At 38.0% G+C, this 21,328-nt stretch overlaps 1 long non-coding RNA gene across 1 annotated transcript in view; it reads left to right on the forward strand.

Moving 5' to 3' along the window:
- The first annotated feature begins 251 nt into the window (after window positions 1-251).
- LOC135450620 (uncharacterized) overlaps window positions 252-21,328 on the forward strand; it is an 83,177-nt gene continuing 62,100 nt past the window's right edge. The window contains exon 1 of the long non-coding RNA XR_010441118.1: window positions 252-270. This is a non-coding gene — a long non-coding RNA (uncharacterized LOC135450620). The remainder of the gene's footprint in view (window positions 271-21,328) is intronic.

A 21,328-nucleotide genomic window follows, 5' to 3' on the forward strand; every position in this document is an offset into this window, starting at 1 on the left:
AGAGCTGATGGCCCAGGCACACCATAGGGGTAAGGTGCTGCGGATGAGGCTTGAAGGAAGGTAAGGGCCTGCCCCAGCTTCTCCTGGAGGGCCTGAACAAGGGGGGGGTGAGAGCTGCCCAACCTCCTGCAACCCCAGTAGCTGCCCCTCAGTGAGGCTGATGAGCCCCACCAGCTGGAAATTGTCAGAGTTAATGAGTTGCCCTTAAAAAAATATGTGCCAGTGGTGCTTGAGCAGTAGGTGTGTGTGGGGTTGAGGCTGCTATGAAAAGTAAGTAAAATTGTTTATTTTTATTTTTTAAAGACTGTGGCTTTGGGGTGGAAAGGAAAATAATGACTGGAGGTTGTCATGCATTTGTTGTGTTGCCGCTTTTTGGTTTTCTCTCCTTTTTCTGAAGTAGGGTGCCTTTATTCTCAAGTGCTAAGCTCTGTATAGCAGTACTTAGGCCTGAGTTCCACGAAGTGCTGTTTGTGTTTCTAAGCCTGGCTGCAGAAGGCAGCACAACTGCAGCAAAGCCTTTACTGGAGTAAGACCCAACAATAGCGTTTGCGTTGCTGTCCCCACTGAGCTTGCATAGCTAGGAGCTCACTGGGGATGATAATTCTAAGTAAAAATTGTTGTTCTTTGGGTAAAATGGAAGGTGTGCCTCTTTGAGAGTGAGACATTAAGACTGTGGCCTAGGGACTTTAGAAGAAGGCAGTCTTTGGAAAGCATTTCTGCAGTGCTCCCAGAGACGCATTGTACATGGATGTCCTTGCTCTGAACTAACTCCAAACAGCCACTTTTGACAAAGGTACTTCAGCTTCCCCTTCTAGTGTACCAGTCACCTTCTTGGGGATAGGGAAGGAGCAGATGAAAAAGGATTTGCTAGAGAAAGAATGTTGGTAGAAAAATGTTGAGAGCAAGTTGACTGAAGTGCTTCCTGCTTTTCTCCTTGTGGCTGAAGCTGAACAAAGAATGAATGTTTAGTTCCCCATTCCTCAATATGGCATAGAATGCTGTGTTGCTGTGTGAGGTCATGAGTTTAGACTGGTTTTTAGTGTCAGTGAAAACTTTCTAAAAGGAAAAAGTCCTTAAAATGAAGGAAATGAAATATATAATTTTAAATCCCTTTACAATGTGGGAGAAAAAAGACATGAAGCGTTCACATTTTGTGAGTTTGTTTTATTTTGTTGCTAATTTTTAGCTTGATGTGGTAAGTTTTTAACAAAAAAACTTGTTCCACTAAATAGTGTGGAACTTTGCAATTGCCAAATCTGCAGCCTAAACTAAATGTTCAAGTTCTGGGAAATAACTCATGGAAAAATGTCTTCTGATGATGGATGTGAGGTCAGCTATGCAAACTAAAATATTTTTTTCCCCAGCTATATGGTATAGGGCTGTGGTGCTCAGACCATATGCATAGCTAGTTATTTTTAGGCATTTAAGGAGAATGTAAAGGAGGTGATATGTGTAGGAGGATGGAAGGGTACTGAGAGAATTTTAAGAGATGCTAACGCTTGGAACAACAATAGATATGCTATTGGAGTGATTTTTCCTAACCTGTACACATCACGTCTGGAAGGGTTTACTTCGGTACTAAACAATTAGAAGTCCTCATTTTTTAAATGATGCATGTACATCTTTGTGTGCTGTGCCTAATGCTACAGATTTCTGTATGCTTAAGATAATGTGTGTAAGTGTTGGCAGGATCAGAGTCAAAGATGTCAAAAATAACTTGGAGGGCTTGTGGAAATTTACAAAGTGTAATAAGGTGATACTTCAATTGCTGCTGAAGTGGAAATTGTAGCTGATATTATATTTAATGATGGACTGTGGTCACTGGGTTCACTGTGACTGAACCATATCTAGCTCTATTTTTGAAGTAAATGAAGAGCAGTATATGAGGTTGAACTAAAAATTAAGAATGTTTTTCTCTTGTACATTGGTATTGCTCTTTATGCTTATTATCCTGCACTGTGTGTGCATCAGAAAAAGAAACACTGAAAAACCCCAACCAAACCTCTCTCATGATGGCCCTGAGCATCCCATAAGGAAGGAATTTGCAGTAGGAATCTATATTTGAAGTGGCCTTGGCCTTGTGAAAGTGTAAGATGTGTGACACTTTTAAACAACAAGTTCTTCATTCCTCATCACTGTAAAGGAATGATCTAATTTTTTCTGTTGCTTTGCTAGAAATAAAACTAATGAGCTGGTTCAGAGTACCAGCAGTACAGGTGGGGCTTAAAGGTTTTCCCATGGAAAAGAGGTACAGCTCAATTGTGTTACTCCTTGGTAAAGGGAGTTGGCAACAAACAAATTCTAGATTGCTCTGTGGTGAAGTGAAATGCTTATTTGTCTGCAGGAATGTGTGCTCCACTTCTGCTTCTACTTCCACTTGAAATCAGGCCATATCACTCAGCATGGATTTAGAAACACAGGGAAGAATGAATTTGCTTTTGCCATTACACTTATCCAAGAAGTTGCAATAGTGTTAACTATTGATGCTCTTCTCAGCTTTCAACTTATGTCTTCTTGTGTATAAAATTCTTTCTAATTACATTTTATTAGCTGCAGAAATTAATTTCTTGAGTATTTTTTGTCATGTATCTTGCTAGATATTTTTCGTTAGAAAAGAGGTTTTTTTGTTCTCTGAACAAATTTTTGATGTAATCTGGAAACAGCATTGGTTCTGTAGTTGCTGAATCTAGTGCTGAAAGAGTGATATTTAATGGATTAATGCATATGTACTGTTCAGGATGTTTTCAAAGTTGTAACTGTAGGAGAAATGTGTATTTGGTCTAATACCGACTCTTCACAAGTAAGTGTGATGGTGGAGAAACTCTGCTATGTTAGGTTATACAGATAAAACAAAACAAAAAAATATTTCCGCTGACCGTCTTTATAGTGGAATGGTTTGCCTTTATAGTATATAAGAGTGGTTGTGGGCAGAACAAGAGAAGAAAAACAAAACAAATAGGGATCTCTCAAAGAAGAGAACAGTGATGATGGATCTAGAGGAAACAATCTCCAGGCAAAAGCTACAGAACCATGGCTGTTTAGCCAAGTGATCTGTAGCAGTTCGAACCTGAAAAGGAGAAAAGTGAATGAGAAGATGCAATGGAATACATTAGAGAAGAACAACTACTTCAGCTGCTTGGGGTGGGAGAGGAGTCTTAATCTGTTTGACCCATAATTGAGACATTCTTGAAGGGATGGGTATGGATCTGAAATCCATTCTGTCAGCGACTTGTGGAGTCTCATGGAGCAATTCTGAATTAGTGAAGCACTGGTGTTTTTACTGGATAATTCTCAATCATCGCTTGGCAGCCTGATGTTGTTGGAGAGGTTTTGTTCTGAAGGGGTTGTGTGGATTATCTGAATCTAAACATCTTATGCTCTGCCTAACAAAAACAGTATAAACTGGAGACAGGTGGAAAGATGGGGAGACAGAAGTGAGGTGTACACATCCCATGGGTTGCAATTGTGAGGCCTGAGCAAAGAGGAAGAGACTAGTAGGAAGTCTTCTATTTACTCTTTTGGCATCATTTGGTATGATGCTATGTAATTGTAATTAAAATGTGGCTGTCTTGTACTCTATTCTGGCTTAGATTTCTGGCTGAAGATATGGATCTATGCTTGCTAGGAGTTAGCTTTGACAATTGTTACTTGAAAGTTTTATTGGAAGCTGACTTTGAAGTGTTGAAGTATTTGAATGGGCTGTGAAGTTTACTTTTAAACTTTGCTATGGTATCTCTGTTGAAGAGTAGCTTAGATATTTAAAAAAAGTAGAAAGGTGGAAACCACATATGTAAGCATGTTAACTTTTTATTAAAATAAATCATTCCAGGAGACCTCATTAAGCCAGGATGTTATTCTAAAAGTGAATATACATGTTGACAGCTACACCCATAAATTTGAAAACTGCAAACATGTTCAGCATAAAAGCCATTTTTGAAAAAAAGCTGTTGCTCTGCCCTTGTACTAATTTAAGAATTGTTCATTCATTCTGATTTTTATAGTTTCTTTTCACATATATAACTGGGACAGTTTAAAAAGTGCATTATAGAATCATTCATGATGAGACAAACTTCATAATGCAGATGATTATTTTTAAAAATGCATAATTTGTCTACAGGCTCAAAATAGCAAATAAACTCAATAATTCCAGTATTTTCTTTTTTAAACAAATGTAATGACCTGTCCATAAACTGTACCTCTCTACAGTATTCTTGTGAAGAATTTCTGTTCCCCAGATTCATGATGTGAGTTTAAATTGTTTGGCTCTAGCGGTAGGTTTAGTGAAGAGGTTCTCTTGTTCTATTCCTGCTCTATCTGGACGTGTAATAATCTTCACAGGCAGCACAAGATCATCTCAGGCAGTCTCTTCTTTTGGTGCCTTTCTGCCAGAGGACATTTAAGGTACCCATATTTAAGATGATTTCATTAAAGTAGAGACTTGATATAAATGTAGTTTGTGGAAGTCTAATTGGTACAAAGGGAGATGAGTATTCTGTCTGTGGATGCAGATTCTGAGGCAAAGTAAACAATCAGTCCTGACCTCAGGTTTGTTTTCTCACTGGTGTGGGAGGAAGGAGGAGGAACGAATCACTTGTCTGCTCTGTGTGGGTGGAACCAAGATGGTATTTAGAAGATAGAATAATTTTAAGTGAAGATCAGTAATGAGAAATCCCACCAGAAAGAGCACAGGAAGATGGCAAAAAGTCATCAGGTGATGGAGAGGATCTGAGCAAGGGACAAGACCATGGGTTGAAATGGTTCTTTGGCATTAAGAAACACAAAGTATGTTTTTGTTTGTTTGTGTTCGTTTTTTTTGAGGGGAGGTGGGTCCTTTTTTTTGAGTAGGTAGATATTTTTGTGGTTACTTTTAATATGTAAAATGTTTGTGTACAATCTAATTACTTGAATTTTGTCATACTTAGCAAATGGCTTCTAGGTTCTACATGATAGTACTTTATTTGGGAAGGATTTGCTATATATGCTTAAATGTATGTTACCTTAGACATTTGGCCAGGGCTGTGTTGTTTTCCCCACTACTTGAATTAAAATATTTTTCATAGAAAATATTTCCTTCTGGGCAATGATGTAATAAGGAACAGGAGAGACAGAGGAAGGGTGCCAAAATAATCTGATGACACTTGAGATGATTTAGTACAGTGCCAACAGAAACAGTGTTTATGAGAGAGCTTTTGATACATTAACTGACCTGTCACAGTGTAGTTGTTCAAAACTTTTGATAGGTGGATAATATGTTTACATTGATGACAAATGAAAGACAGAGGTAATACTATCCTCAAGGGTTCACATTAATATGTGTGTGTTTGGTATATTAACAGGGACTCCAGTTCAGACTGTCTTCACAGCCAAAATCCCCAGTTTTGCTACAGAAAGGCTGTTAGGTATGTGCACTGCAGAAAATAAATCTGCATGGAGTAAAGGAAATCATAAAACCTACGAAGTTCCTGGACAGTACTGACACAGATTCTTTCTAATGAAATTAATTGCAGACGTAGTTGTGCTGTTTCTTGCCTCCTCCAATCTAACTGAATGCAAGCACCTCAAACAGGCTTTTATTAGTAAATACTAGTGGAAACCATCTGCTAAAGGAGAACCTGTGCAAAGCACTTCCTTATCTCTAATTAGTCTCAAACAGATTTTCATCTCTCATTATACTATATGTTATTTGTGGGTAGTGGGAAGAGGAATGAGTAAATTGATTATTTCAATTTACAGCAGCAGTTCTCAGTGAATCCCAGCATATTACTACTTTCCTATGTATTGAGTTAATCTGCTGCCTCAGTTTTATTATTTGTAGCACATTCTGGTATCTTTGATATGAGCAGGGCAAGGAAACAACCCTCAGTCTGAGTGGGTTGTGTTTGCTGTTTTTGTTTTTTGAGGTTTTCTTGTGTTTGTTTTGTTTTTTTTTTTTTTTTTTTTCTGGTGTTGAGTAATAAAAAGTCAAAACCTAAATTTATGCATCCAAATTACAATGTCCAAAGGAGGGCCATGAAAATGTGTGAAGGATCTGGAGGGCAAGCCTTATAAGGAGCAGCTGAGGTAAACCTGGAGAAGGGGAGACTTGATTGCAATCTTCAATGTCCTCATGAGGGAAGCTGGAGGGACAAATGGTGACTGCTCTTGTAACCAGTGGTGGGACCTGAGGGAATGGCATGAACCTGTGTCAGGGGAGATTTAGGCTGGATATCAGGAAAAGGTTCTTCACCTTGGGGGTGGATGGGCACTGGGATGGGCTTCCCATGGAAGTGATTGCAGTACCAAAGCTGACAGAGTTCAAGAAGGCTTTGGACAATGCTCAGGGTGTGACTCTTAGGGAGTGCTCTGTGCAGGGCTAAGAGTTGGGCTTGATGATCTTCATGGGTCCCTTCCATGAAGTTTTTCCAACTTAGCTTTTTCTGTCATATTATGCATGGGAGATTCTTTATGTAGTAGACACCCAAGAGAAAGTGAGGCTTCAAAGAGTAGTGGCTCTTGCACATTGCCCTCAGCTGACATGTCCAAAATCATATAATGATTACACTGTGGAATTCAAGTAGTAACATTCAAGATTTCCTATCCAAGTTTTAGAGCTTGGGATAGAGGCAATGACAGATCTAGACAAGGGCAACTAACAGGTTAGGAAAAACAGTTGTGGCAGAGAAAGGTCTAGAGTGATGCTGTATGAGGATAAACAGCACTGGCGCTGAAGAAGGGAAATAAAACACTGTAGCCTACAGCTAGTAACACATTAGTCTGACCTAAACATTTCTGTGTTGTCTGGTGTTTGTGCTGGAAAAACATCTTTAGAAGGAAGAACAATGAAGGCTCATCATGTCAAGTTGATGAATGTGGAATAAATATAGTGATTACAATTTTCTGTGGAAGATTTTCAGTTTTTCTCTGCTAACCAAAAAAGACTAGAGTTTTCTGCAAAGGAAATAGTGAGCAGGAGTACATGAAACTGAAAAAGAGCACCAAAGAAGTAGGTGTCTGCCACTTCAAAATTGTAGCCACTGAGATGTCTTCCACTTAAAAATTGAGATATCTGCCAATTCATTTACTGCTGGTCCTGGTGATGGATGGAAACAAATCATGCTGGTGTGGTACACTGAAGTCAGAGAGGGAAGTGTGCTTACAGTTGTTTGTTTTCCACTGAACCTTAAACTATTTTTAAGACAGCAGACTCAAAAATAATTCCATGAACATGTTCAGGTGTTAGACTCTTGGTACCCAGCAAGATATATTCTGAAGTACAACCTATGTACTGTGACAATACTAACAGAGTATAGCAGTGTACCAAATGTGTGCTGTGAGTACTTTTAATGGCGTTTAGCTGTGACTATTATGTGCAGACTCTTTCATTATTTGTAATGCAAAAGATGGTATGTCTTTGGGCAAGCATTCATTTTGTTTTTTTCTCCTGCCATGTACAGGAGTTATCAGTCAAATAAGTAAAGTGATATTTTTATATAGGCCAACAGGTCTTTAGGTGATGCATTATACCTAGACTAATATCTTTTCATGTAATGGTTTGTAGGTTTGGTTTTGTTGCTGTTGGGGTTTGTTTGTTTTGTTCTTTGGGTTTTCTGTTGTGTGTGGGGGTTGTGTTTTGTTTTTGGCATTTTTTATTGTTTAGTTTTGATTTAGGTTTTTTTTTTTTTTTTTTTTTTTGTGCAACTCAAGCTGCCCTTGTAAGGGAGAAGAAAATAGATGGAACTGGGGAACTGAGCAAATATGACCATATGGCAGCATATCCTAGCGTATTGTTCCAGATTCTGCTGTGGAAATAGTAACAGTAAGACTTCTATCCTATAGCTAGTATTCTATCTATAGCTAGGCCCATTTTCTTAAGTGTGGTTTAAAAAAACTGTAAACCTTTAGTATTAATTTCATGTCTAGTCTAAACTACCTAGGTGTTTACAGTTCCTTGTTAAACTTAGTTTTCCAGTTAGCTTACTTTAATTTTTCAATACTTTGGCTTATAACTGGAGGTAATTTAACTGAGTTAGACTATTTTTTCCTTTGGGTCAAAGAATTATTTTGATGTATCCTCTCTCCTGTGAAACCTTCTGCCCCAAACTCCTGCATCTGGGAAACTGTTGATGATTGTCACAGGTAGAAATGCAAGCTGACTGGTTCTGCAGGAGAGATGAAGAAAGCATAATGGAGCACTGAAGAGATGAGATTAAACAAATTGAAAATGAGTACCTGTTTCTTTTAGGAACAGCTACTTTGAGAAGAAAGGTTTCTCACCTCATTCCCAAAATGCTGGGTCTCCTTTTGTAACCAGTCAGTCATTAGAGACCTTCTTTCAGCAGGCTATGCCTTGTCTGTTCTTAATTAGTTATTACTGGACTATGAACTATTGGCAGCTATTTGGTCCCACTTAGACTCTTGAATTTCACTCCCTCTCAGGCAAAGAGTTGCAGTTCTTGTTATGTGGAGAAAGTTCTTTGTGTCTTTTTAAACATGCTTCTCAATATGTTGATAAGCAACAAGTAGAGCAGGTGATGTGCTTTACTTCAGCAACTGTTACTTCATAGATATGGGTGGAATTCTGCTGGAAAAGGGAGCAGTTGAAGAGTTGAACTGTCTCCCTTTTGAATACTTTCTGTATTCCTCTTGGCTCTTTTATGAGGTAGTCCGAGCTACATTTAAAAGAAAAGGCTTGTGAGTATTTCGATTAAAAAAATAATGTAATATATTTTTTTTGTTGTTTTCCCTTTTTTTTTTTTTTTTTTTTTTAGTTTTTAATACTGTTTATTTTTTGTGACCTCTGAGAATTGAACTGGTGTTTTTGTTGTGGTAGTATCTAACTGCTGCCTAATCATTGCATATGCATGCCTCAGGGTTATTCTTCCCCAATACTTTGAATTCAAATTCACTTTATTTCCCATTTAAAACAAAAAAATGGTTAGTGTAGAAATAGATTATTGGTATACACGAGAGAGGATGTCATCCTGCCTGGTGTGTTGTCCTGTGTCATCCTTGGTGTTGTCTGATATAACAAGTATTTTAGAAGAGAAGATGTAAAATTGGGGTTGTCAGTGCTCAGAAAAAATCCAGCGAGGCAGCAGAGACTGTTGGATATCAAGAAAAAGGTTTAAATAAATAGTATTTTTTTGAGACAAGTGGCTGGGCTGGCTTTCTAAATCAAGAAAGGTACTGATCCTGAAAAGAAAAGCTGACAAATCTAGGACTCTAATGAAGTGAGTGGATGAATGAAGCAGCATGAACTTTGTCTGGAAAGAAAGTGGAGAAAGAGATGGCTTGATTACAGAGAAGTTTGAAAGTAGAAATTTTTTTTTTCTAATTTGGTTCATTGAGTCATTTGTGTACACTTTTACAAATGACCAGTAAATTAAACTTCTGAAAATTGCCATTTGTAACTATTCCAAACTGCCAGTTTGAATGGTCTGTGAAGATATCTTTCCATCCACACCACTTCCCCTGCCACTTTCAGTTAAGATTGGATCCTGATGGATAGCATCATTTTGTCACATTGTGGCACTTTATAAATAACATAATGCAGTGATGTACAGTGCACTGGCAATTGCAGTTTTAGTAGCTATTGGGAAAGCTAAAAATGAACATTTTCCATAATCTAGATCGTTTACTTAGGCAGCTGGGCTTTCTGCACATCTCCAGTATGTATTCCCTTAAGATATTAAAAAAGATGTATATGCTTTTATTATATTGTGTATACACTTTGGTAGGTGTAAAACAAGTTTACATTTTAAATGCATTTGTGCTACTATCAGAGAAAAGCAAAACAAAATAAATTGATGCCAGGGGAAATGTCAGGCATGCAACACAGATTTGTTAAATAAACATTACTGTGTGGCATTAGCTAATGTTATCACTTTGTTTCCCTAGTGGCTCTTTTTTTTGATTATCTGCATTTCTAAAGACTGTGCACATTTCAGACACACTAAGAACAGGCTACAGGGATTCTACTTATACTAAGAGCCTTGCAAAAATACAGAATATGATGGTATTTCTTTATTTATAGGTATGATAAAAGCATAGGAGTACTTTAGTAATTTTTGTTGTGGAAGGGATGATGTGAAGAAATTTCATTATGGAACTTTTTGAAACTCTGTGGGAACTGTATGTAGTAAAACTTACAAAGAAAAATGGAATTTCAGGGATATAAATGAGAGTAAAAAGTATATCATGCTTTTTCTGAATATCTTTCAGGTTAGAAACCAAGATAAAAATGTTTATTTAGAATTTGTTTAAAATTCTGTCCAAAGGATAGCACAGATAGGCTTGTAACTTTTGAAGGCGATTTCATAGCTTTCACTTGGATGTAAATTCTGCTTATTCATAGAACAGTGCTGTAGAAGCCAATGTGCAGTGTAGGTAATGCTTTTAAATGGTGTAAATTTAGGAAATCTTGTGAAGAATTCTGTATATGGGAAATCCCTCCTCCTCTAGGCAATTCACACCCAACACTAGAGACTTGAGTACCTGCACATCCACTGCACAACTTGTTCAAACAAGCTGGATTTATTAGCAACAATTCATAGTAATACCAGCTAGGAGTTGGCCTGGTTATGTATTTGCTGTTGCAATATTAGATTGCATAATGTATGTATGTTTATCTGAAGAGTATAAGGCTTATTTTCAGGGTTTGCATAATCAGCATATTTCAAGCAAGTCTGATGCAGAAAAGTGACCAGGATAAAAAAGAATATCAAAGCTGAATGTTCTTACCATCTGTTCAGTTTATTTCATATACCATGTTGCTGGTCTTAATCCAAGTCCAAATAATCTTGTATCCATATTACAGCTGACATCAGCTGGCCTGTCTTTTGGCTGTTGGTAGAGAAGAGGGAAGTCTGAGGCAAGAGAACTGATCCTGACACATTATCTAGAGCACCTGGAGGGGAAAGTTTGCACAGATGTTACCTTTCCCAGGAAGAGAACTTAATTTGAACTCAAATCAGTAGTCTGTCATGCCTGCGTAATTGTCAGGAGTTTTTTATGCATGATTTCCTCCCTTGGTAAATGTTGACTTGGATGCAGGACTCAAAGGTATAGTAAGTTTGCTGATGATGCTAAATTAGGAGGAGCTGTTGACTCCCTTGAGGGCAAAGGGGCTCTAACAGGAAATCTTCACAAACTGGAGAGATGGGTGACTACCAGCCTCACTGAAGTTTAGAACAGGGGTGAATGCTGGATTCTGTAGTGCTGGACCTGGGATGGGGCAGCCCTTGCAGACTGGGGTTGGATAGCAGCTCTATGGAATGGGACCTGGGGATCCTGGTCAATGGCAAGTGGAATATGAGTTGGCAGGGCCTTGGCAGCCAAAGTCAGCCCTGTCCTGGAGTGCATCAAGCACTGCATTTCCAGCTGGATAAGGGAGGGGATTGTCCTGCTCTGCTCTGGGGCAGCCTCACCTTGAATATTGTGTGCAGTGCAGGGTGCCACAATATAAGAATAATAATAAAGCTATTAGAGGGTGCTCAGAAGAGGGCCATGAGGATGGTCAAGGGGGAGTTGGATGAGAAGCAGCTGAAGTTGCTTGGTTTTTCAGCTTGGACGTGGAGAGTTCATTGCAGTCTTTAGCTTCCTCATGAGGGCCAGTGCCAGAGCAGGAGCTGATCTCTCCCTGGTAACCAACACTAGGACCCAGGGGAATGGTTGGAAGTTGTGTCAGGGAAGGTTTAAGTTGGATGTTAGTGCAAAGCTCTCCATGCAGAGGGTGGTTGAATGCTGGAACAGGCTCGCCAGGGAGGTGGTCACAGCACTAAGCCTGACAGGTCAAGATCTTGGACAATGTTCTCAGGTGTATGGTATCATTTTTGGCGATGTGCAGAACTCAAGTCAAACTTGATGATCATTGTTGGTCTCTACTAACTCAGGGTATTCTGTGACTTTGCCACCTAAAGGTTATTTGGGTATAATTAATTGATTTCGATTATTAAGTAGGGAACAAGAAAAAAATTATATGTAAGGAAAAATTGACTTCTCTCTTGACCAATCCATCAGGTATAGCCTACAACAGGAATCTTCAGTTGATTTAATGAAGCAGTTTGCAGAAGTGGCAAAGAGAAATAGCTTACAAGATTTCTATTAATCTCTTGATGAACAAGAATGTAGAAGCAGGGGTTTGTGGATTTTTAGGTTGTGTTTTTGATGTATGTGTGGTCTGACTTTCAATTTTATCTATCAGACTCAATCTTGTGGCCTTTGCTACTCTCCCTTTCTGAACAGAGGTCTGGCAAGGCATTAGTCACTCCTCTTACTCCTGTTTTTTGATTTTTGAACAATGCATTGTTTCCTTCCCTAATATCATCATATCTTCTATGGGTGAAAAGAAAAAATGGTTTTTCTGGTTTCTGATGCCGAATTTTGCCCCAAAAGGTGAGAATAACTGCCTAAGAGACTCAAGTAAGTCAGCATAGACAGGAGGTATTTTATTACGACGCGTTGGAGAAATCACAAAAGGGATTTCTAGCTATCTCATAACAGAAGCAAGCTTTTATACAGTCTTGGGTGCAGGGTTACATCATATTCATAAGAGGCGTGGTGTAGGCGGAGCGTGGGCGGAGACATCTATTTTGAGGATTATTCTTGGTGGTCCTTCGGTGCCTTCCTCATGGGCAAGGGTCTTCTGATGAGTCTTCCTCTTTAAACTTTTGAACTCTTATCCTAATATGGTCAATTCCCGGTGTACTTGGCTTGGTTCCCATAGCTTGGCACGGCTCTTAGGGTCAGTTTGACATTGGCACGGCTCTTAGGGTCAGTTTGACATTATTAGCTCTGATCGTGCTTAGCTCGACAATTCCCTTATCCCTATCTCTCTTTATTGTTTGCCCTGCTTACCAAACTTCAAACAGAAGGATCCACCAGGATTGCTTCTGGATTAATGAATAACCTATCATACAGCATTATCAATAATTCCAGGATTGCTTCCGGATTAATGAATAACCTACCATACAGCATCATAAGCAATTCCTGAGTGTGGATGGGGGCGAATCCCCTTGTACCTAACATGAGACCACCTTCCAGTGATATGGGATATGGCTCTAGTGTTAGGGGTCGCGTGAGTAGCTAATGGGATGGGAATGGGATAGGACTGCTCAGGGTTGATTTTCAGTCTGTGGCTCTGCCTAAGCATTTTGATAACAAAATTATGTTCTTGCGCAGTAGTAAAATGCTGATCGGATGGGCAGTTTGGGGCTTCATTTCTTTCCTAGTGCCTGCCACACCTGAGGGATCTGCTGCTCCCAAGGAAATGGTGTGGCTTGGGTCTGACTTCTCCAGATCCTGGTGTGTTCAGAGCAGACATGTTTTCTGAGGACTTCAACCAAAATATGGCAGTGATAATTTCAGTATGTGCAAATTAAATATAAACAGAAACCTTGTAACTTTAACTGAACAGGTGGCATTTCTGTGTAGGTTAGTATAAATCACTTTCCCAAATTTCGTGTTTATTTCCTGTTCTCCAGGACAGACATTGATTGCTTGCCTCATTTTTCTCCCATGAATTAAAAACATTGAAGCAAGAAGTTATCTCTGGAGAAAAACATAATTTCAGAAGAGTTCTGTTCTGGTGAAGGCATGATTTTGTGAAATATTCTGTATCTTTATTGACCATGTTCTATGGTGTATATATGCTAGGAATGTACTGAACAGAAACCCTGTGTTCTTGGGGCATGTGTCAGGCTAGATGCACAGCTGTGTCAGAGGTTCATAGTACATCATACTGAATATGTACTGGGTTATTTTTAAATGAAAAACTCCGAGTCCTGAGCCTTATCCAGATGAAGAGGAGTTGGTGTATTGCTCATTAATTTAGGAGATGGATCAGCTCCTGAATTTCTTCCTTTGTTGCATAAAACTGACAGAGGAGAAATTCAATACTGTAGGTTTTGCTGTAGGTATAAAACTAATTGCCACCACTGTAATTTCTAGGCTGGAATTCAACTCTCTTTTTAAAAATGAACTCTAAAAATAACCTTTCTTTTTTGTTATTGTTAACCCTATTAATGGACTCTATCACCTAGTGGAGGGACTTTAATCCTGTCATCCACCTTTTCTCATATTTTTCCTGAAATCTATCATTTGCAGTGTGTGGCTATGGAGACTCTTAAATAGTCACATATATTTATCCTTAAGAAGCAGGTTTTGCTGGGGTTCATGCTTGAGTCCGTTTTTCTTATCTTCCTCAAATGGCCAAAGTTAACTGATTTGAAAGGGCCTCATTTTAAATTACATTCATTCAGTGAAAACAGAAATTAACACTCAGAGACATCTATATGCTAATGATTGTAGCTCAGGGAATACCCTTCTAACCTTTTCAAAAGGAGTTGGTAAAAAGCCATTTCACTTGAAAGCAACTTAGTAAAAATGGTAGATTAATTAAATACAATAAAATTTCCCTAAAATCTTTATCCCATTTATCACTTATCATTATTTTTCCTTTTCACACATGGTACCTTAGCTCCAAACTGAATGTTCCAGGATGCATTTATTAAAACTGTTTTTCTACTGACATGTATTAGATGCTGAAAAACAGAGGTTAATAATGTCATGAGTTTTAGGGATGGCATGCAAACAGAGGTGAAAAAAAAGCCTCATCTATCAGGGTGCATAAGATACTAAGTGTATGAATTTTAGCGAAAGGGTAAAAAATGTGCAGAGGAAAGATTTCTTATAGCCCTTCCAGATGCTAAGAAATAAACTGAATGCAAAGATCCCAAGCCTTCAGGTCTTTTAAGGGCTCCACATCCATTAGTGAGTTTCCTGTAAATGCAGAATAGGACTATATTGCTTCTTATAGGCAAATTTATTCTAAATGCAGTTTTTGTTTGTTCTTGACTCAGTTTGTAGGAGGTTAGAATTCCTGAAGAGGATAAACAGAGCATTGCACATATTAAGTGCCTTGTGCACACTGGTATTCTGCCTCGTAATACCTGCGTTACTGCCTTACGTGCAACATTGCTTAGATAAGGTCACTGCTGTAGGGGCCTTGCAGGTCCTTGAATCCCTCTCCTATCTGGGAGAAAAGGAAGAGTTTGTGGAAACAGTCTTTGTTGTTCTTAAACTGACTAGTGTTCATGTTGTGCTTGTTCTTAGAGGAAAAATTTCTAAGGAAAGGGCCTAAAAAGCTGATGCCTGGTGCTTCTTTGAAGCTACCCATCTGATTAGTCTTGTAGATCCTGATATGAAGTCAAACTAGGGTCAAATAAAGTATTAAACCCTGGAGTAAGATGTGTCTGCCCTAGGCTAGAAGCAATTTGCAACTCATATTTGGTTTAAATTTAATAGCAGTAAAAATCCTATTGAAACAAAATGTGGCAATTATCACGGTTGAAATTCCAGTGAGGGAAACAATGGAGGAAGGTCATGGATCTGTACTTGGTTTACTGATGAAAAAGTGATGCGAAGATGCAAAAGGATCACAAGCTTTAGTAATACTTAGTTAAGCAGGTGTTACAGAACAGCTTTCTTTCCACCCAAAAGAGAGGCCTAGAAACCTTCCCAGATGGCTAAGGAGTGCATCCACAAGCCCAAAGGAGGCAGCTCTAAAAAACTGCATCCATATCTCAAGAGAGAATCAAATATGCTGGGCAACCAGACAAGAGAAGATAGGTGGAGATGGTCTTTGAGCAGAGAGGGACATTTGGGACTTGGGGATTGGAGGGTGAGATTTTTCTGCAGGAATTGATGGAGGAGGTAAACGACTGGGTGATAACTACCTCCTATACAGAAAAGTGAGTAGCAATCTTTTGATTAAGAATTGCTAATAGGTAATATACGATTAAAAAGGAGTAACTGCCTTGAGCACATACCAGAAGAATATCCAAGGTGTGAGAGAATGTCTTGTGCAGAGTTTGTTAGCAGCTCAACTGTACCCTAGGTTTTTTAGTGTTATCAGAAAAGTAATGATCTATACTGCTGTGTTGTTCTCCCCCTGGTCTGCAGAAAGACAGTTTTAAAGCAGCTGTTGCTTAATGCCACGAAAAGCTAACATGACCTGGGATCAGAGCAGTTATGAACAACAGGATCTTTGTTTTTCACTGTTCTGAGCAGGAGCTGTTCTCTGCTCTCATGACTTCAACTTTCCCCTGGGTTTTAATCAAAATGATGTCTCTTTTAAAATTCCTTGAAAAGGGGAAAAACATCTCGCTTAAGCTGGCAGGTTTTAGTGTGTGTGCAATAAGGTGCATATTTACAATGCTAAATTGTCTTTTAGTCTGTTGCTCCTCCACCTCACACCAAAAGCCAAAACAACTGTTAAAATTGCCATTCTGCACCTAATCAATTTTGGAAGCAGTATTTAATTCAGTGGCTGCCAGGAAGAAATGCTTTTCTGCGCTGTTTTGGCTCTGGATAAAACACAATAATTCAAACAATTTCCTTTGCTAATATGAGACTGTCTTTTTTTGGGCAGTTGGTACTGTGGGTTCTAGGCTGATCTAGCTAAATAAAACCCCAAGGTGCCAGACTGGGTTTATTTCTTGGAGGTCTCAGATATTGATTTTTCTCAGTTTACGGTTTATGAAAGTAAACTAACATCTAAGTCCCTCTGGCACAATAATAGGGATTTGCAGGAGTTTAACAAGCTAAAGCAGATTCTGCAAATTGAGCAGATACATATTTAAAGCCATGTAAAAATTTGACTAGGGGAATTTCATAAATCCTGTTTGCTGAATGTTTCAGTAAGCCAGTTATTTGGTTTGCTGGGGAATGAAAATATAGTTAGCTGAGAGAGTTATCTGTCATTTGAAGGTTGTATTCCCTACAGAAAGATAAAAAATGTCTGAAGTTGATACTATTTATGTTAATTAAGATTTTTTTTAAATGGATAGCTATATTATAGTTATGAATTGTCATGGTTACAACAACTGAAAGAAAAAGCCTATCAAAAACCTCCTGCATAAAGATAATATTGTAAAATTTCAATCATTTAAAAGTTTATAATAAAAACAAACCAAGCCTCTTTTGCAGAAGTCCTATTTTCAGTTGGTGATACTGTGTTTTACTGTACTTGCACAAGTTGTAGTGTAGTCCTCTAGATCCAGAACACATATAGACCAAATCATGATAGGGAGAAAAATGCTGTTGTGGCTTGCTATAACTACCAGCTGATGTTGGTTTTTAATGAGATGATGAATTTAACTGGAATGCTATTTTTCAGCTTTATTTGAATGGTGTTAGTAGTATAAGATTGTGTTGTCTGTGTCACTGACAGTGCCTAAAAGAAAGTCTTCATAGTACTCCAACATTTCCCTTTATCATTTTGGAGCAATATTCAAATTGGTATTTGAGTTGTAATGTGTTAATTTGGTATGCTATGGTAGTTCAGCTCTTGAAAAAATATACCAATGCCTTTAATCACCTGTTCTAGATGCAGTACTTAAGCACTTATGCATCCTTTTAAAAATCAAGCATTAATGATGTGATAAATTTTTTCATCGCCTGAATGAATATAGATATGAATGAAAAATTGATGGTTATGTTTAACGGTATATAATAATAGTGCAAATGTCACTTGCACAGCATTTAATCCACATTCAAAGAAACAAAGATAACCCCACCACACCAAAACCTCAATTTTTCTTGGGTATTCTCACCCTTCATTGAGATTGTAATTGGAGTTGAAAGTAATTTCCCTGCTTTCATACTTTTTTGTGTGAAATTTGTGTAGAATTTTCTATTGTAAATGCTTCTGTATTTTTAAAAAAATGTTTCTTTACAATATAAACACAGCTTTTTGTTGTCAGTAGTAGCAGACTCCTGATACTGCTTCTAAGCAAGTATAAGCATCTACTTTTTTTCTCCTCATCTTGGTTAAAGAAACATCCATGTTAAATTGCACCTAATTTTAGCGGATCCACTTGAAAATAAAAACCATTAGTTCTCTTTGATCACTGTATGTAAAACTATAAAATGCAAGAAGTTGCTTGCTATAAGCCAGTCATTTAGAATATTAGTAGAACAGAAATCAGCTGGGACAGGGTGCTGTGTGTTGGAACCAAAATGGAGCATGCTGTTAACAAAAAGGAGAGTGAAAAGATTTCCTTCATGCATAAGCAAAGCATGTACTTGACAAAATATAAGTGAAGGAAAATGTGAATTTAATCAACTTCTATGTTGCCTACTTAGTTCCTTTCTATTCTGTCTCTGCTGATAAAAATTTGTCTTTGCATGAGGTTTTAGGTATTCTGTTCCTATAATAAGAGCATAGCAAAGCCATGTAAGGACAAGGAGAAACTCTCTCGGGAGGAAAGAAGGACACAAGGCCAGCTTTGAAGGTTTGGGTCTCCCATGCTGCAGCCAGGCACAGAGCCAAACATCCAACTGATCCTGTGCATCACATGTAGAGGTGACATTGGGTTTGTAATCCAGCAACACCAACATTAGTTAATGGCATACTGAATTAGAGTGATCTGTAATTTTAATAAGTGTTTTATGGAAATAGACCCTTTAGTGAAGTTCAAGGGATTTAGTATTTTCCTACAGGAGATTGTGATGAATTACACAAGAAAAGCAAAGCAGAAGCATACCCAGGGTTTGGATTTTCACATGTGTTGTATACAGTCATGTAATTGTAAAGGTATTTGCACTAACTTTGTGTGGCTATGTATTGTGGTACTTGGCTCTTGAAGCTTTTTGGCCGAGCTGTAACTATTCCCTTTTGGAGCGTTCGTTCTCCCTATCCTACTTCCCCTCCCCTATCTCTAAAACAAACCAGAGTTATAATATTTACAGTTAGACTTGTGGGGGGATGTCTCTTTCTAACACTGCTGATGGGTAGAGCTTGCTAACTAGGAATCATCCATAAGGGAAAAGGTAGATTCTGGCAAACATAAATTGCCTTTTCTTCCCACCTCTTCTTTGACTCAGTTTTTAGGCTCTGCAAACCACACTGGGGTTATATTTGTGTAAAGCTTCAGAGGTTTGTGCCCACCTGTCCCTTTCCTGTTTTCCTCCAATCCTACCCTACTAAGTACTTGTGGGTGATGTGACGATTACCAAATGTAGTCCATTCAGTACGATCTCTCCAACCCCAGATAAAGGAATGGTATGTGATTAGAGGAGATATAATCCATTGGATATTTACTAACTACTTCCTGTTAACCATAGTAGCCTCCTCAAATGAATCAAAAAATCTAACTTTTCACATCATTCATTTAAATTTAATCTCAGCTGAATCAAAGGCAAACAGATAGTGTGTGCAAAAGTACTTACATCACTTAAAACCTGGCTGATATCTGCCAGTATTCTGTGTGTTCTGTGCCTCACATGATAAAGCTAAAAACTGAGCTATTCTGTGTTTTTGTTTCATGTTCCCAACCCCATCTAGGTCTTTAGCATTAGAAGAGATTTCTGACATGAATTTGCCTGTGACCAAATAAGATGAAATATGTTCCTTGTCTTTGCACTGCTAAGGTATTGAATACCAGGTATGACATTCAGGTATGGTGAAGTGAAATGCAGTGCGGGGTTGCTAACATTGTGAAGTATCACAGAATTATGCAAGGAACTTTCACATATTTTTTGAAATCTGAGGGAAAACTTGATTTTTATAATTAAAAACACAGTGGTTCTATCTCTGTAATTAATCCTATTGACATCTCATTTTATAATTCCCTGGTCCTAACCTGACAGTGCTCACTCAGAAATAATTTAACTTTGGAGTTCTGTTATCTGCCAGTGACTCTCAAGACGTCAAGTGTTCAAAGGAGGGATGCATAAAAATGCAAAATGGTTCACACAGAAACATTTGAAACAGTTTCAAACAGACCTCATTCCTTTGCAATCAATTCTAGTTTTTTTTTTTCTGTGATTCTGTCATTTATAGTGAAAGTACTTTTTGCAGTTTGGAGGATGAAGAGACTCTTTTATTTTTATAAAATGAAGGTAACTTTTAGAGCTATACATGTAGTGGGCCATGTGATACCATAATTTCCCACTTTAAACTCCAGCTTGTCTATGTTTAAAAACAAACCAGAGGCTTTTTTGAACAGCTATACACATCTTGCATCCTGTTAGACAGGAAATCCATACTAATTGTTTCCTTCAATAAGAAGGAAATTTGAATTCTTTCTCATGATGATAATGTATATAGAAAAATGGATCCTTAACACGCACACTTCTCCTGTCCTATGGATAAGCTATCTATTACTAGGTAAAAGCAGCTCTGTATTTTAGTAATATATAGTTTAGCTAATAGAGAGTTGTGGATGCACTGAAATTAGAAAGTTAAGTTTATTTGGTCCTACTCTATGATTCTAACTAAGGTTTAATGTCTCTCTTGAATGGTGTTTGTAGCATTAGACAGGATGTAGTGTAGTATAACTTTATGTACTAATGCAGAGTGCTTGTTTGCAAGCCATTCAGGATACAGAAGTGAACATATACACAGAAAAATAAGCATATCCATTTTAAAATATGCAGTGTATATTTTACAGCTAATACACTTGCTGTAACTATATGGGGGAACACTTACACTACTTTGCACATCAAGTAGTGGAGCATACTCTGTTGACAACGTGGAATTTCTCCCCCATGGCATATCTTGGGAATATTGTTGAAGTTGTGACCTAAGGTGTTACTGTCATTCTGAATCTGCCCTGGCATTGTGCTGAGATGGTGCAACCTATCCCAACATATGCATACAGCAACCAGCATTCCTGCACTTGGAGACAAGAGAAGGGAAACTGAGCTGGAATAGCCAGGAGAACAGTTTGTAAATACTCTGGGGCTTGTGGAATGTGCTCCTGACCATTCAGACATTTCGTACTCATTTACCATTAGTTATAACCATCACCTTGTGTGGTGATAAAAAAATCTGCTCTAATTACAGTAGGAAAATAATTGTTCTTCAACGTCTTAGGTCTATATTTTGGAAATTTCTTTGTGTGTTTTAGTATAAGTGTAAATGGTAAATTTCTCATCTTGCTGGAGAAATAAGAAAATATAGCAATAGCTTTTTGCAAGTGATATCTCTGGCAAAGAGACTACTATTAAACATATAGGATGAAAATATTTTCAGTTGTTTAAAGCTCTGTTGCTGTGTAGCAGTCTTGAACTTTTGGTGGCCTTGTATCATTTTGCAAAGTGTGGGAACTGACAGCATAACGCAGACACTTGCAAAACGATAATATGCTTTCTAACTTAAAAACCATGTAAAAAATAGAATTTTTTTCTTGGGAGGGGGTAGAGTGTGGGAGCAAAGCAGGGTTTGTTTTGTATTGCTTACTGTCTGTGGTATGAATATTAGCTGCTCATGGCATTAAAATTGGGACCTAAAGTGTTGTTATTAGTCTCAACAGAAAGGCCAAAGTATTACTTTTCTTGTGCTAAC

This window comes from Zonotrichia leucophrys, chromosome 7, assembly GCF_028769735.1.
Source record: "Zonotrichia leucophrys gambelii isolate GWCS_2022_RI chromosome 7, RI_Zleu_2.0, whole genome shotgun sequence".
NCBI lineage: Eukaryota > Metazoa > Chordata > Aves > Passeriformes > Passerellidae > Zonotrichia > Zonotrichia leucophrys.